The following is a 14,163-nucleotide window of genomic DNA, read 5'->3' as shown; positions in this document are numbered from 1 at the left end:
CCCCTCATCAAAATGAGATAGTACTTAGCATGGTGCAACATTTTGCATGAAATTAAGATCACACACACACACACACACACACACACACAACCGATTGAAACAAGAAAGAGAACGGCAACTTCTGCTTCCTTTCCTGTGCTGCCAGCAAGCATATCTTTTGCCACATTTACCATATGCAGATCCTCTTCAACCATGTTAATCAATTCCACCCATATGCAATGCTAAGCTAGACAGCACTACATATCCACACTGAGTTCAACAAAACTATTTTCCTAGACTCCCAAAGGGCCATGCCCCTTGTCCTTGGGGTCCAAATAAAAAGGACCATGCCAAGTATTTTGGCTACAAGGCCAACATCTCTCATTTTAAATCTTAAACAATCATCCACAGCAGGGTCATCAATGTACTCAAAGTTCTGTGGAAAATTAGAGCTAAAAATGCTAAATGAAGTTACATTATAAAAACCTTCTTTTCCTCCACCTTTTCCCCATTGGAAAATGGGTGGGAGCACAGAAGGTTTAACATCCCCACAACAATTCATGCTGTGAATGAATATCAGGAATAGTCCAGATTCTGAGAATGTAAGTTGTGACTTATAGGCCTGTTAATGCACACATACAGGATGTGCTGGTTCTGCCCTCTAAACATCCAGGTTTTTGTGAAATGTAAACTGCCGCTAGCTGTGAACCGGTTCATTGACACGTAAAGTAAACAGAGTCTGCATCAAATTCAGATAACAATTCGGGTCAGAAGTCTGTTGTTGTAAGAGTTGAACTGGACATACTAATGTCAGTTTCATCCTTAGTGTTGCAGTAATACGGATGCCTACAAAATGCAACCATATTGAGACATCTAAAATAATGAACTATGTAGAAAAGCGATTAGGAGATCCTGTTGACCTTTTCCTGTAATATTAGAACAAGGGAATGCTTAAAGAATTTTACAACACCACCAAGTTTAAAATAGATGAGAAGAAATACCCTTTTTTATTACCAATGCATAAAATAATATGTGGCACAGAGATACTATTACTGTTTGATGCTTTGCAGGCTTAAAAAAATATTAGACAGTTATGTGGATAAGAAGATATATTCAGGAAATAACCACCTAGGCTTAGGAAGAAGTTTTCCTATGGACAGGTTATTCCATACTCTTTCTTTAAATAGTGCCTTGAATCTTTCTCTGAAGCATATTGTACTGGCCACTGTCAGAGAAAAAAAAATTCTGAGTTAGATGGGGTGTTTCCTTGAGACAGGAGGTCTATTCCTACTTTCCTGCATTTGAAAGGTAGATTGTGCAAGTACAGGAAACATCTTGATTTTGTTTGTTCTCTACTTAATGCATTCAGCTCAAAATGTTTGGATGAAGGAAACCCATTCCCAGTCAAGTGTAAAGTAAGATATATTCTTTTGAATATATGTCATCTATAACTTGAAATAAAATATGCCCCCCCACACACACAAACACAGAAAGCATTTTCACTTTCTAATTAACAGTAACTTAACAGCTGTTTTGTTAGCTATATCATCTGTCTCTGGGTACAAGACTCTAGAAATGGCTCCAGCAATCTGTTAGAAGCTGCAATGATCTGTAGGCACACTGGTGAAATGCACTCACTCAAAATGCAGTTGCCAAGGTTTCTTTTTTAATCCGAGCATATGTTTTCCGCTGGTCTTTTTGGGTGTGAAATGTGAAACCACCAGACTCCTCAGAAACTCTTACCTACTGAGTGAGATTCTAAACCTCCAAAATGAGCATGATTTAGTCACCTGTGCTATCATGGTGGGAACAGCGCTTTAGCTAGTAGGGGATTGCGAAGTGAAGGGTAATGTCTTTGACATTCATGGAAGCTACACATGCCAGGGAGAACAGCCACATAAGCAATAAATGACATCACAACATCTGTTATTCATGTTTTCTGAGAAGGGGAAAGACATGAGCCTTTTTCCGTGAAGTGCCCAGATGAGCCAAGGGCCAGTTAATGACATTCTGCTTGTGAGATGTACAATTATAAACCTGTCTCTCATTTCCTGTATACCACACCTCTACATCTCTAGCAACAATCCATCCATGTGTGCAGACTGCAACTGACATACTGTCTTCAGAGTTGCTGCAGTCCATACTGGATGAGACTCACACACAGTGCTCTCTTGTGCAAACTTAATTTCTGTTCTCTCCTATTACTTTCCTTTAATCTAAAATAGACTCATTATAGACAGAAGCTGAGATGCACAAAGCATGGATGGTATTAATTAAAATTAACGGGAATTGCAGGTTGTCTAAATCTCCTTAGTTTGCTTTGAAAAGGTCAGTCTGGAGGTATATATTTTACAGTTTATGAAAACATAGCACTATGTTTACCTCTATTATATATATTAGTTGCAAATGGCAGCAGCGAGATATTTGTAAGTAGGAACATACCATACACAATACAAACCCTCAGAGAAGCTTAACGGGGAGAATTTTTGTAGGACTTTTAGAAATGAATGAAAAAGAACTTCCAGACAATTTAACAAGTATTTTCTCACCCCACCTGCAGGCTAAAGAAGGATCACCACAAAGCAACAAAGAGGCCACCCTTATCATCAACAACGTTGTGAGCCATTCTCATTTTGAGAGAAGACATAGAGCATTTGAAAAAATAAACCTGCATCTTGTTCTTTTTTTGGTTCTACTTGCTGGATGTTTGCTTTCAGAAACTGGCAGGATGTTAATGCGAAATGATCATTTCACTTTTGGTTTGATACATCACAATACATGTCCGAAAAAATCCTTGGTCTCAAAACAGCAAAGATAGTAACGGGATAGCATTTTGTGAACAAGAGGGTGTCAACATGTGCAACAAAAATCTGTACAATATGAGAAAGAGAGAGAGAGACCTGGTCACACTAGGGAGTTATTTCAAAATAACCCCCCTTTATGTCGAAATAAATGGCGCGTCCACACTACCAAACCCGTTATTTCGAAATCTGTACTCCTGCTTCCCATGGGGAATAATGCTTATTTCGAAGTTATTCCGGGAGCTATTATTTCAAATTTAGTTATTTCAAAATAATTTCCTAGCGTAGACATGCCCCGTGCAAGCGTTGCCTCTCCTGTTACAAGGCTTGTCCCCCACTGTGGCCAGTCTGTTGGGAGCGGCCTCAACTGATGCATCCCAAATGCTCCTAAGCCAACTGGTTCTGGACAGAGCCAGGACACTGGTCCTAGTTCTGGGTTTCTAAGGCACAGTTTGAGGTGCTGATCTCCTGCCTGCCTCCCTTCTTTGGGATGTGAGGCTCCACAGCCACCTCAAACCCCAAAATTACTGCCTCAGCCCTTTTATGCCCCTCACCTATGTGCTTATTTATACTCCCTCAGACTTCACCATTCTGTGGGAAAGCTCATCTGCTCTCCCTTCAGGGACAACATGGCTGGCAAATAAAGAATACGGGCTTAAGGAATTTCTTACCCAGTCACCTTTAAATCTCTGGTGATTTCAAGAGCAAAATCCAAGAGAAAAACAAAATCCTGAACATCTACCAGTAGTATGACCTAAGTCCTCCAGTGAATCCTGTATTTGGCCTGCATCCTTAGATTACCCAGCCCTTTTTCCCCTCCTCTCTCCTCTTACTCCCCCACAAGATCTCTGCAAATTAAACCTAACCAAAATGGCCATTATCTCAGGCCTTCAGAAGAGTTATTCGGGAACTCTAACAACTAGTTGCCAGTCTCTAAGTATCAATAAGTATGCAGTCCTTTAACTAGACTGTGATTGCAATTAAAAATTACTGGTTTGATTTTGAACCAGGACTCCATTTTGGTGGGCCCAATTTATGGTGGGCTCATTTTTACCTGCAGTGAATTTCCAAGAAAATAACCCATGAACTGGTCCCAATTCCCTGTAGGCACAAAACTAGGTTCACAAAAACTAAAGACCCAGTTTGAAAAACAGGTTATTCCTTTCTGATACTTACAGTTGTCTGCCCGCTACTGGCGCCTACTGCCTGGTTCAAGTACCTCACAATGCCGCGGGAAGGAGGGAAGATCTATTGTCTCCATTTGTACAGAGAGTAGACAGAGGCACAGAGAAACTAAGTGACTTGCTCAACGTCAAACAGGAAATCTATGGCAAAGACTGGGACTTAGGTTTTCCAAATCCTAGACTAGCGCCCTAGTCACTGGATCACTTAGCTGTTTTGGACAATGCTTAATGTTCACACATTTCAGACACCAGTTCTACATTTGCCACCATCATGCTGTACACTCTGTTGTAAGGTGACATTGGTCATTTTCACCTAGCAGCATCTTGACCATCTCATTTCCAAGGACAACTAACCCACCTGTGAATTGACCGCAAGTGGCTGTGTTCAGTATTAACACATTTGTGACATGCAACCTCAGAAGGCCACTGGACCATTGATTCCAAGGATGGGCATGCTAGGTTATGGCTCTTCATCTCAGTGAGCTGCTAGATTAATCGTAATCAAGATGGTCTGCCGGGATAGGGTAGTTTTGCTAATTACTCTTGTGAACCTAGAATTTGCAGGGCGTTCCAAACCGTAGCAGCCCTTTTACTGGATGCAGAGAGAGCACATGGCTCTCACAGTCAATGTTGAGTGCAATCAGCATACACCTCACTTCATGTGCCTTTGTTTTACATGCATGTCACTTTAGTAATACCACTGGGGGAAAAATGACACAGACAGAAATCAGCAGAATTTGGCGAGCCTGTATGTTAGCAACAGTAAACAAAATGTCTCATATGGGCCACTCATAGAAGCTAGATGGGCTGCAAGTCACCCTCTACTGGCTTATACTCTTGCTCCACCAATTTTGCCTACAGAGTCATTAAAGTACCTAGATTCATTTTTTAAACAGCTGAGTGTTCTCAGTTTCTCTAAATATCACTGTTAAAGCACTGATAGCTGTGCAGTGTAAATTTAAATAAAAACACTCAATAGCCCTGCAGTCATACCTCCTTGGGCTACCATCTCAGCCACAGAACAAGGAATTCTGGGTTTGATCAAGACTCAGGAACCTCTCCAAGAAAAATCCAGGGTTATACAGGATGTTATGATGGTGAGTCAGCAATTCTTACTGAACTAAATACCTCAGCCATGTTATAATCACTGCAGTAGGAGGGGCCTTCTTTCAGTTTTGATGTAAAACCACTGGTGTGTTATCTATTTCAGGGCATCTTTAGCCATACCACTGTATTATGTCCACTATACTGAACAAATTTCAACCAAATTAATTTCATCTTGCCTACTAAATCTCCTCCACAAATTTTCTTCTTTCACTTCCTATCCTACACGATCATGCAGTGTTGCTGAGTATTTTTTAAACCGTACCATATTTTCTCTCGGAAGTGGGTACATTTAAATGACTATTGAAGGGACTGGATTTCTATTAACAATACAAGCCACGGGCAGGGTGCTAAAATAGCAGGTACCTATGAAAGGGCCTAACCTAAAGATCTGTTTATCTGAACTAGATCTCAAATACTTCACCTGGAATTCTTTTGCTATGTACAGAAAAATTTTCCCTGCCTGCCAGCTAAACAGGTCCAAAAGCAACCCACTGCAAGATCCCAGGTGCCTGTTCTTGTGATTTTTGAAAGAACGCCATTGTAACTTATTGGATAGTGCACCCACTCAGTCTACATGTTCATTCCTCAGGAAAGTAAACAAAGCTGATGAAAACCTGCTCGAAGAAAGTCAGGAAACTGTATTAGAAAGGTGACAGGCATTCGCAAGGCACAGGTAAGGGATTTCCCAGGGTGTGTCTAGACTCCGTCAATGGAGCCATGTAAACTAATTTACCCAGCATAGGCAAAGAAGTGGGGATTTAAATAATCCCCGCTTCATTAAAATATACATGGCCGCCGCACTGTCTCTCCAACCCCTGCACACATAACCTGTGCCCCCTTTACCACTAACCCCTAAATTGTTTTGCCTTCCCCTCTTACCCCTACACTTCCCTCCTTCCCGTGCCCCCAAACCAGTCCTACGCTGCCAGCATGCCCTGCCACTCTGACTCCTGCTAAGCACCTTTCACAAGTCTTTGGCCAGCCTCACACAAGTGTTCTCGGTTTCCTCAGCTGCTCCAGAATGAAACCATCCCAACCACACAATCAAGATATATAAATAGCCCCAAATTAAAAATTCTTGTTCAGTCCTTCAATGCCCTTCATACTTCAGCCCCTCCCTATTTGTTTCATCCCTTTGCATATCACTCCTTCCCCTTGCTGCTCTGCATCAGCAGCAATGTCCCCTTGAATGCCCATTTGTCTGCTTCTCCCACAACACCTTACCATTCTTTCATGCTGCCATGAAGTAATCCCCTTGGCCAATACCCTCCCCTCCTTTAATCCCTCTTCAAGACCAACTTCTGCAGGGATGTTAAGGAGAAATCAGCTGGCCAGGTCAGTGAAGAGCTGAGCAGCACAGCTGGAAGCAGAACGCTGCTACGATCAGAACACCCCCCCTGAATTATCCACACGGTCAGGTCACACCGTTAGGCTGGGGGCACACTATGAGCAGGGGGGGTGATTCCCAGCTTGGGCAGCCATCCCTGTAGTCTCACCAGCCTGGCACATTAAAACTGAGTGTCACGTGGGTAGCAAAGAGCAGTTACACAGGCTAGCCATGCCAAGGTAAACCTGTCTGAATCCCACGGGTGTGTGCTCAGCACAGCTGGCCCACGGCACCACCGCCCATGCTCAGGGCCAAAGCATAATTTTTTCAGGCCCACACATGAGCCATGAGAAACGTTTTAATTCTGAAATTACTGTTACATTCTAAATTTCTGAAAAATGCTTCCCCCTTTGCTATTTGTGTTTAACATAACACCCAGCCGGAGAGTCCCACACGTTTGCTGACTTGTAGCCCACCTCTCTGGGTTGGGGCGGCCACTCCACCTCACAACATCCCTGTTCAGTCTCTCCTGGGAAACCAGCTGTACCACCACCAAGGGGCTCCAGCCTCTGCTCAGTCCACACCCACAGTCACTAAGTCCAGGGGCCCAGCCAACAATTGCTAGATACAAGTTCAGGCTCAGAGCAGGGCCGCAAGCCAACAGAGTTCAGGGGTTAGTCGCTGCCTCCAGGCCCTGGTTCAGGGTGGGGCAACCAAGAGGTGGCTTGCCTTGCACTGGTGGAGAGCCGTCCGACACAGGCGGTTGGCTACAGTCACAGAAAGAGAGACTGCCACTCCGCAAGAACGCAGGCCTGTCTGCTGCACTGCATCCCCTCCCAGGGCCCTAACAGTGGCAGCTCAATCTGCAACTCGGTCAGTGGGGATCCTGACCACAACTCTCCCGTTGGGCTGTAAGGACCCTGTCCTCCGCTACATCCTGTCCTTCCGCCAGCAGGTACACCCACAGCTGCTGCCGGCAGCGCGTGGCGGGGCGGCGTTAGAGGGGTCCTTCATGGTGGCCAACCAGGGGGCCCTCTACCGGGTCCTTTATTCAATGCGGGAGACCCGGTGCTTCCTCTGCCGGGTGATGGGGCACGTCCGGAGGGACTGCCGCTTGGCCCGGTTGAGGAGGAGTCCAGGCCCCCCGGAGCCCAGGAGGGAGCTGGCCCTAATACTGCCGGCCCCCCTGGTAGTCCGGCCTCCACAGCCACCCCTCCTCCAACTGATGGCTCTGCTTGGGAGTCAGAGGCACCCCGTCCGGCGTCCCTGGGCGAGCAGGCGGGCCCCACCTCCGTTCCATTGTCTCTGCGGGCCCTGAGGAGGAGAAGGTGGCATGATTGCTGCTGAGCGAGGGAGAGGGCTCCCCCAAGGGGGAGGTTTCCCCAACCCCCTCTCTCCCTCCCTGGACTCCCCGTCCCCCTCGAAAACCATCTGCACCCTCCCCCCCACCGGCCTTGCCCCTGCTGTCCAGCCCTCCACCTCGACATCGGAGGGCTGGACGCTCGTTCGGGGGAAGCGCAGAGCCCGCGGTCTGTGGGCTCAATCTCCCCCCTCCAACGAGGAGGGTGGGAAGGCCTCTCTCCAAAAAATCCCGAGGGGGGCCAGTGCTGCCGAGAACGCCCCCGGCGAGCGTCAGCAGGAGGCGCCAGATGAGGAAGCCAGGGCAGCGAGGGGGGACGACGCCATCCTCCCTGCAGAGCCCATCCATGAGGAGGCCTCAGGTGGAGCTCCCCTGGCCCTGGTACCAGCTGAGCCTCCTGCTGCCATCGCCGAGGGAATTGTTGCCTCAGCGGCCGGCGGGTGGGGGGGGGACTCTGGGGCTGAGGGAATGGAGCTTAGCTCCATTTTTGAGGAGATCGAGGCCCTGGGTCTGACCCCGCTCACCCAGGGAGAGGACGACCCTCTGCCAGCGGACTTCGGTCTGGGTGGAGACTCTGGTGCGCCACTTCCTCCTCTCCCCAGCCCTATGCCCCGGTTGGCTGACCCTGTTCTCACGCTCGGGGCACCCTTAGTGTTGCCCGTTGGCCTGGCTGACTTGGATGCTGGAACTGAAGCTGCCAAGCCCTCGGGGGCGACGGCTGGCACCAAGCAGCCGGGTCCTGAACTCAGGGGCACCGTAAATGAGGCAGGGTGGCCATCTTCCCTTCCTGTCAGGGGCCCAGAAAAGGACACCCCTCTGGCTGATGCCGTGGCCATAGCTTCTGCTTGTCGGCATCGAGGTGGGCCCCCTTCCTGCTCCTGCCCTCCCCCCCGGTCCCCATTCGGGAGGCGCCACAGCCCGGTAGCACAGACTCGGGGGATCCTTCCCCTGGCCCTGCCCAAAGTGCTGGTTCCCTTCCCTGTCCCGATTCTCCCCTCATCCCCGTTCATGTCCTTGGTCCCGACCCTGCCCTCTACAAACCTATTTCCAGCCCCGAGTCCTCCCCCATTCCTGACCCCTCTCCCATTGGTATCATTATCCCCCCCCCCCCCGTTCCTGACCCACCGCCCGGCCCTGAGCCACCCCCTCTCCTGCCCCTATCACGATATCCACTCCCCCATCACCCTCCCCCCGTCCTCTCCTCACTTCTGTCCCTACGGTGATTCCTGTTCCCTCTCCCCCCCCAGCGTCCCCACATCCCGTTGTCATTGCCACCCCCCCGGGGGCCATCTCATTCCCACTAGCTGTGGGCAGCCCTCAGAGGGTGGTATTCATATCCTTGGTCCCCAGTCCATGAGGGGCTGCCATGTTCCTTCTGCCGCCCCCTCCCTCGCCGGAATTGGGGATGGGCAGCGCGGCGCCATCATTGTAAGCGCCGCACCAGGGACCGGATCCCTATTTGCCCATCTCCGTGGCCTGCGAGGCTTATCATGGGGCCCAGATGGAGGAAAAGTCCGGCACCCCCTCAGCGCTGGGGGCTGAGCTCCACCAATTCCTTGCGGACACACGCGGGGCCCAGGGAAAGATGGAGCTGGCCCTTCAGCACTGGCGGGATTTCCATTCCATCCTGGGGGCCATGAGGGCCCATTTGCAGGATGGGAGAGGGACCAAGAGCCAGGACATCGCGGCCTACCAGTGGACTTGCAAATTCCGTGATGCTCTCCTTGCTTTTGGGTCAGGGAGCGGCCTGTTGCCGGGCCTGCTGGAAGCCAACAATCACCCTGCCCACGAGGATCCATCCCAGCCCTCATCATGAGTACATCTTTGCAACGTTAAATGCCCAGGACTGTTGGCAGGTCTCTGCAGGAGCCGGCTGCTCTCCTTCCTTCGGTAGGTGGGGACTTGGTGGTTTTCCTGCAGGAGACCCACACGACTCCAGCGGTCAAGGCTGGCTGGTGGCTGGAATGGGAGGACGGGGTGCATTTTAGTCACCTCAGCGCTCTGGAGTTCTTTTGGTCAGGAGTACACTGGGTCTCTGCAGGGGTTCTGTCTCTTCCCCTGGAGGAGGGGGGCCGGGGCCTCGTCTGCGTGCGCAGCCAGGTCTGGACCTTCCGCCTCCTGGCCCTACAGAGACTCCTCTTTAGTGCAGGTAGTCTGGCATGGAGCACTTTGGCATGCTCCTTCCTCCGCTGCCTCCGAGGGCTCCGATACCAACGGCAGCTCTTTTTTATCCACCCGAGGGGCCTTCCGCGAGACCTCTCAGAGCTGCTGGAATTCTACCAGGAACTCCTCCAGACCTGGAAGCTGTTCTCAGTGACCAGGTCCATTGTGGCCACCAAAGGAGCAGATCTTCTCGCAGAGCCCCTGCTCCACAATCCAGCCTTGTACATGCAGGTGGCGGAGTCTCCCTCGGTGCACCGGAGGCTGATCCTCGCAGAAACCACCAAGGTCAGAGACCTCCTGGACTATGACTGGGGGACTGGATGGATCCCCAGGTGCTCGCTCAACGCATAGGGCTCTCCACCCCCCGAACCCTCCTGCGCCTACTCCAGGAGGTGAAGGCGGCTTTGCCGCAGCCCACTCTCGATTTCCAGAAGTGGTCCCTGTGAGAGGGTACAGCCCGCCCCTCCCTTCCTGCAAACCCTCCTGTTCTGCAGGCCCCCCTGGCTTCCCCATCCCTGGACACCCAACCAGCTACAGGATTTGCAGCCTGTCTGTTTCCAATCCGCACCAAGAGACCATCTGTACACGCTCGTGCTCCACACATTACATTTCCTCACTCTCATGTCCCGCCCCAACAGCAAGTGGCGGGACTATCTAACACCTGTGGAGGTTGGGGAACCCCGATGGGCCAGTGTATATTCCACCTTGATCCCGCGGCCCATTGGGGACATCAGTTGGAGGCTCCTGCATGGAGCCGTAACACAGGCATGTACCTGGCGCAGTTCACCCCTATCCCGGACACCTGCCCCTTCTACGGCGTGAAGGACAACCTGGCGCATGCATATCTAGAATTCGCCAGGTTGCAGCCTCTATTCCAGCTCCTCCAGAACTTCTTGTTGAGGTTCTGGCTGCACTTTTCCCCACACCTTTTCATTTATGCACATCCTATCCATGGCCCCACAAAGTCGCGAGTCCTCCTCGTCAACCTCCTCCTGGCCTTAGCAAAAGCTGCTATCTACAATACCAGGAGGAGGATGCTGGACGAGGGGGTTCTCCGCGACTGTGGGATCTATTTCCATTCCTCCCTGGTTTCACATATCCGGGCAGAGTTCCTCTGGGTGGCATCCACTGGCTCCATCGATAGCTTTGAGGAGCAGTGGGTGCTGTCCAGGGTCCTCTGCTCAGTGTCCCCATCCGGATCCCTCATTTTAAACCTGTGACCTGCACCTCCTGACCCTTTAATCATTATTTGTCCCCCATGATGAGTTGGACATGGGTCCAGTCGTCCCTCCCACAAAGCTGGGGGAGGGGCTTTCAGGACGTTTTCAAATAGAGCCTCACTATTTTCTATAACTTTTTGGTCATTATAAAGCTACTATCTCCAATGTTCCCTCTAATCTTTTCCATCCATGTACAGAATAAAATTTGAATGTGCACCATCATTAGAAACAAAACCTAGCTGTGGGTGCTCAGCTAATCAGCTGGGCAGCATTTGAATCTCTCCTGAGTGGCCACGTGACTTCAGAGCTTACAGGGAAGACTGATTATATCCTGTCCATGTTTTTTTTTTTAATTTTTTTATTCTAATGGACCAACATGACAGCAGATAATTTAATTAGGCCAATTAACTTTCAAGCTTTATTTTCTGGTCCTTTTTCATTGCAAAACCATGAATTAGACCCCCCCACACACACACACCCCCCGAAAGCCAATTTCTCTGCAAGTTTGCTCTAAATCTCCCTCTGTGTGTGTCTCAAACTCACCAGTTTAACTGCACACACAAAGGGCCCAACCTGGGTCAACAGACCCAGCAACGCACTGTTCAGAATTTTGCATGAGACAGCTCTAACGTTGCTTCTGATTGGCTCCCGCAAATCTCACAAGCTCTTGACAATCGTTACTGGGAAATACATTTCTATAAATATCCACAGGCATGATCTACAATTTAGTCTCAAATTTTTCTTGGTTGTGTTAGGGGATGTAGCCTGGGCCAGGCCCCTGAGAGCCACTAGGGCCCTGAAAAGTGTACCCTTTACACACCCCAGAGTGGGATGCTACCAGAGCTACACTGCCATTTTCACTGAGCTAGCGCAATGATGTAAAGGTGAGCTGCCTCAGACAACTTCTGTAACTGCTGCCAGCACATCCCCTCATGGCCTGACCCATCTCAGTTAACCACACCAGATAGTTTCTTGGCTTGGCAACGGTCAGCCTCTTTCCACAACTCCAGACTCCTGGCTGGGTCATTTATTGCTACCCCAAGAGGGATAAAGGTACAAGTTCCAAAGGCCCACAGGCCTCCATTAGGCCCCACCCAGACTCTTTATTCCTTGCCCAATTGTCCTTAGGGAGACTTTCCTATGCCTTGGTCTGGAGGATGGTAAGGGAACCCAGGCCCATCTGCTGCTCTCAGTTCCAGTCCAGAGACCCTGGGCTACGTCTATACTGCCCCCTCTTGTGCAAGAGAATATGCTAATGAAGTGAAGCGGTGAATATTGCCATGCCTCATTTGCATACTTAATGAGCCACCATTTTTGCACAAGGGGCTTTTGCGTAGAAAAGGAGCCACCTACACGGCTCCTTTTCTACGCAAAAGCCCCTTGTGCAAAAATGGCGGCTCATTAAGTATGCAAATGAGGCATGGCAATATTCACCGTTTTGACTCATTTACATATTATCTTGAGCAATAGGTGGCAATCTAGATATAGTCCCTGTATTTAAGCAGCTAGAACCCCTTCCTTACAATCCTTTGCTACTTCTCTGGACTATTTCCTAACCCCCTGCCTGCCCCACTCCTTCCTCTGAGCTCCAGCCTTCTTTCAGCAGAAGTCTAATTCCCTATGAAACTTCCCACAAACCTACTGCTGAGTAGCCTCTTGGTAATGCTCAATATCTCTAACATCTGCCCTTGTTTCCCACTCACAAAGCCATCTTATCTCAACAAGTAGCAACAGCCGAAGAGGCAGCTAGCCTGTAGTGGCTGTGGTAGGATGGAGTCCCTGTATCTCATCACAGAAACCATATGATCTTATTTCTGTTACTTTCATCCTTCCTCATTGTCTTCACTCTATTGCTAGTTGTACCTGCAGTACTTGTGTCCTGTTTCTAATTAGATTGCAAGCTCTTTGAGGTATGAACTGTCTTCTTATATATTTCTACAACGCTATCACATGGCTGTGATCCTGACTTAGGTCTTTGAGTGCTCCAATAGTTTAAAAAAACTGAATAAAACAGAAAAACAAATTATAGCTCCACTAATTAATTCATATAACCCTGCCTGGAGGAGAAACCCCTTTCATGAATGACTTGTCCTCCCTTCTGAATTTTTTCTAGAAAAAGGCAACTCTTGGTGGAGCTGATATGTTATATAAAGAAAGGAAATCAAAGAGTGGACAGAGAGAGGTAAAAGGATGTGTGTACCACCTGTTTTGCTTCTAAATAACAGTGTTGCCAACTCTTGTGATTTTGAGTCTCAGGATTCTTTTTAAAGTCCCAGCTTCTGCAGTCAAGCGATTATGCCAAAATCAGACCTTTAATTTTAAAAGAAGAATAAGTGATAGATGCAGATAAAAGTTTCAAAACTTAACCCAAATACAGCCAGAAGACTCAGAAAAAAGAGGACAAATAACCCTTTTCCTCAAAAGTTGCTATTTAATAGGAGTTCTGTAGCATATTATTTTTTAAAAAAACTCATGATTTTTGAGATCTTGCTTGTGATTTTTGAATCCTCTGAGATGGCAACACTGACATTAAAAAATAATAGAACATTTTTTTCTCCCCTTTCTCAATGTACTCTGAGAGCTGTGACTTTTTAGCCTCTCTGTCATAGAGGCTTTACTTCGATTGCCTTCTAAACTTTATTCCTCTCCCCTGGGCTAGTCAAAAGCAAATTGATGATTACATAAAAGACTCATTTGTTTGCATTAGAGGAACCCTGAGGTAAGCTTAGGACTCAGTTCTGTAGAAGGAATTAAAATTCTATGAAATAACAGAACACAAATACAATGCCACTCGTTGATGGCTCCAATGTAACAACATTATATACAGAGAATATGTTTATAAACATAGAATAATGGGGGAAATCTCTTTTTATTGCAATATTAACCCAGCATTGTAAATTCTGGACCCTCTCCTAACAATTACAACCCCTGCTGTACTTTTATAGAGAAAAGAGAAACTACAAAGACCCATCTCTCTTCTAAATAATATTGTAAAGCTGAGACATGCATGTGGTATCTCAAG

Source organism: Pelodiscus sinensis, chromosome 16 (assembly GCF_049634645.1).
Source record: "Pelodiscus sinensis isolate JC-2024 chromosome 16, ASM4963464v1, whole genome shotgun sequence".
Classification (NCBI taxonomy): Eukaryota; Metazoa; Chordata; order Testudines; family Trionychidae; genus Pelodiscus; species Pelodiscus sinensis.
This window is presented reverse-complemented; position numbering follows the sequence as displayed.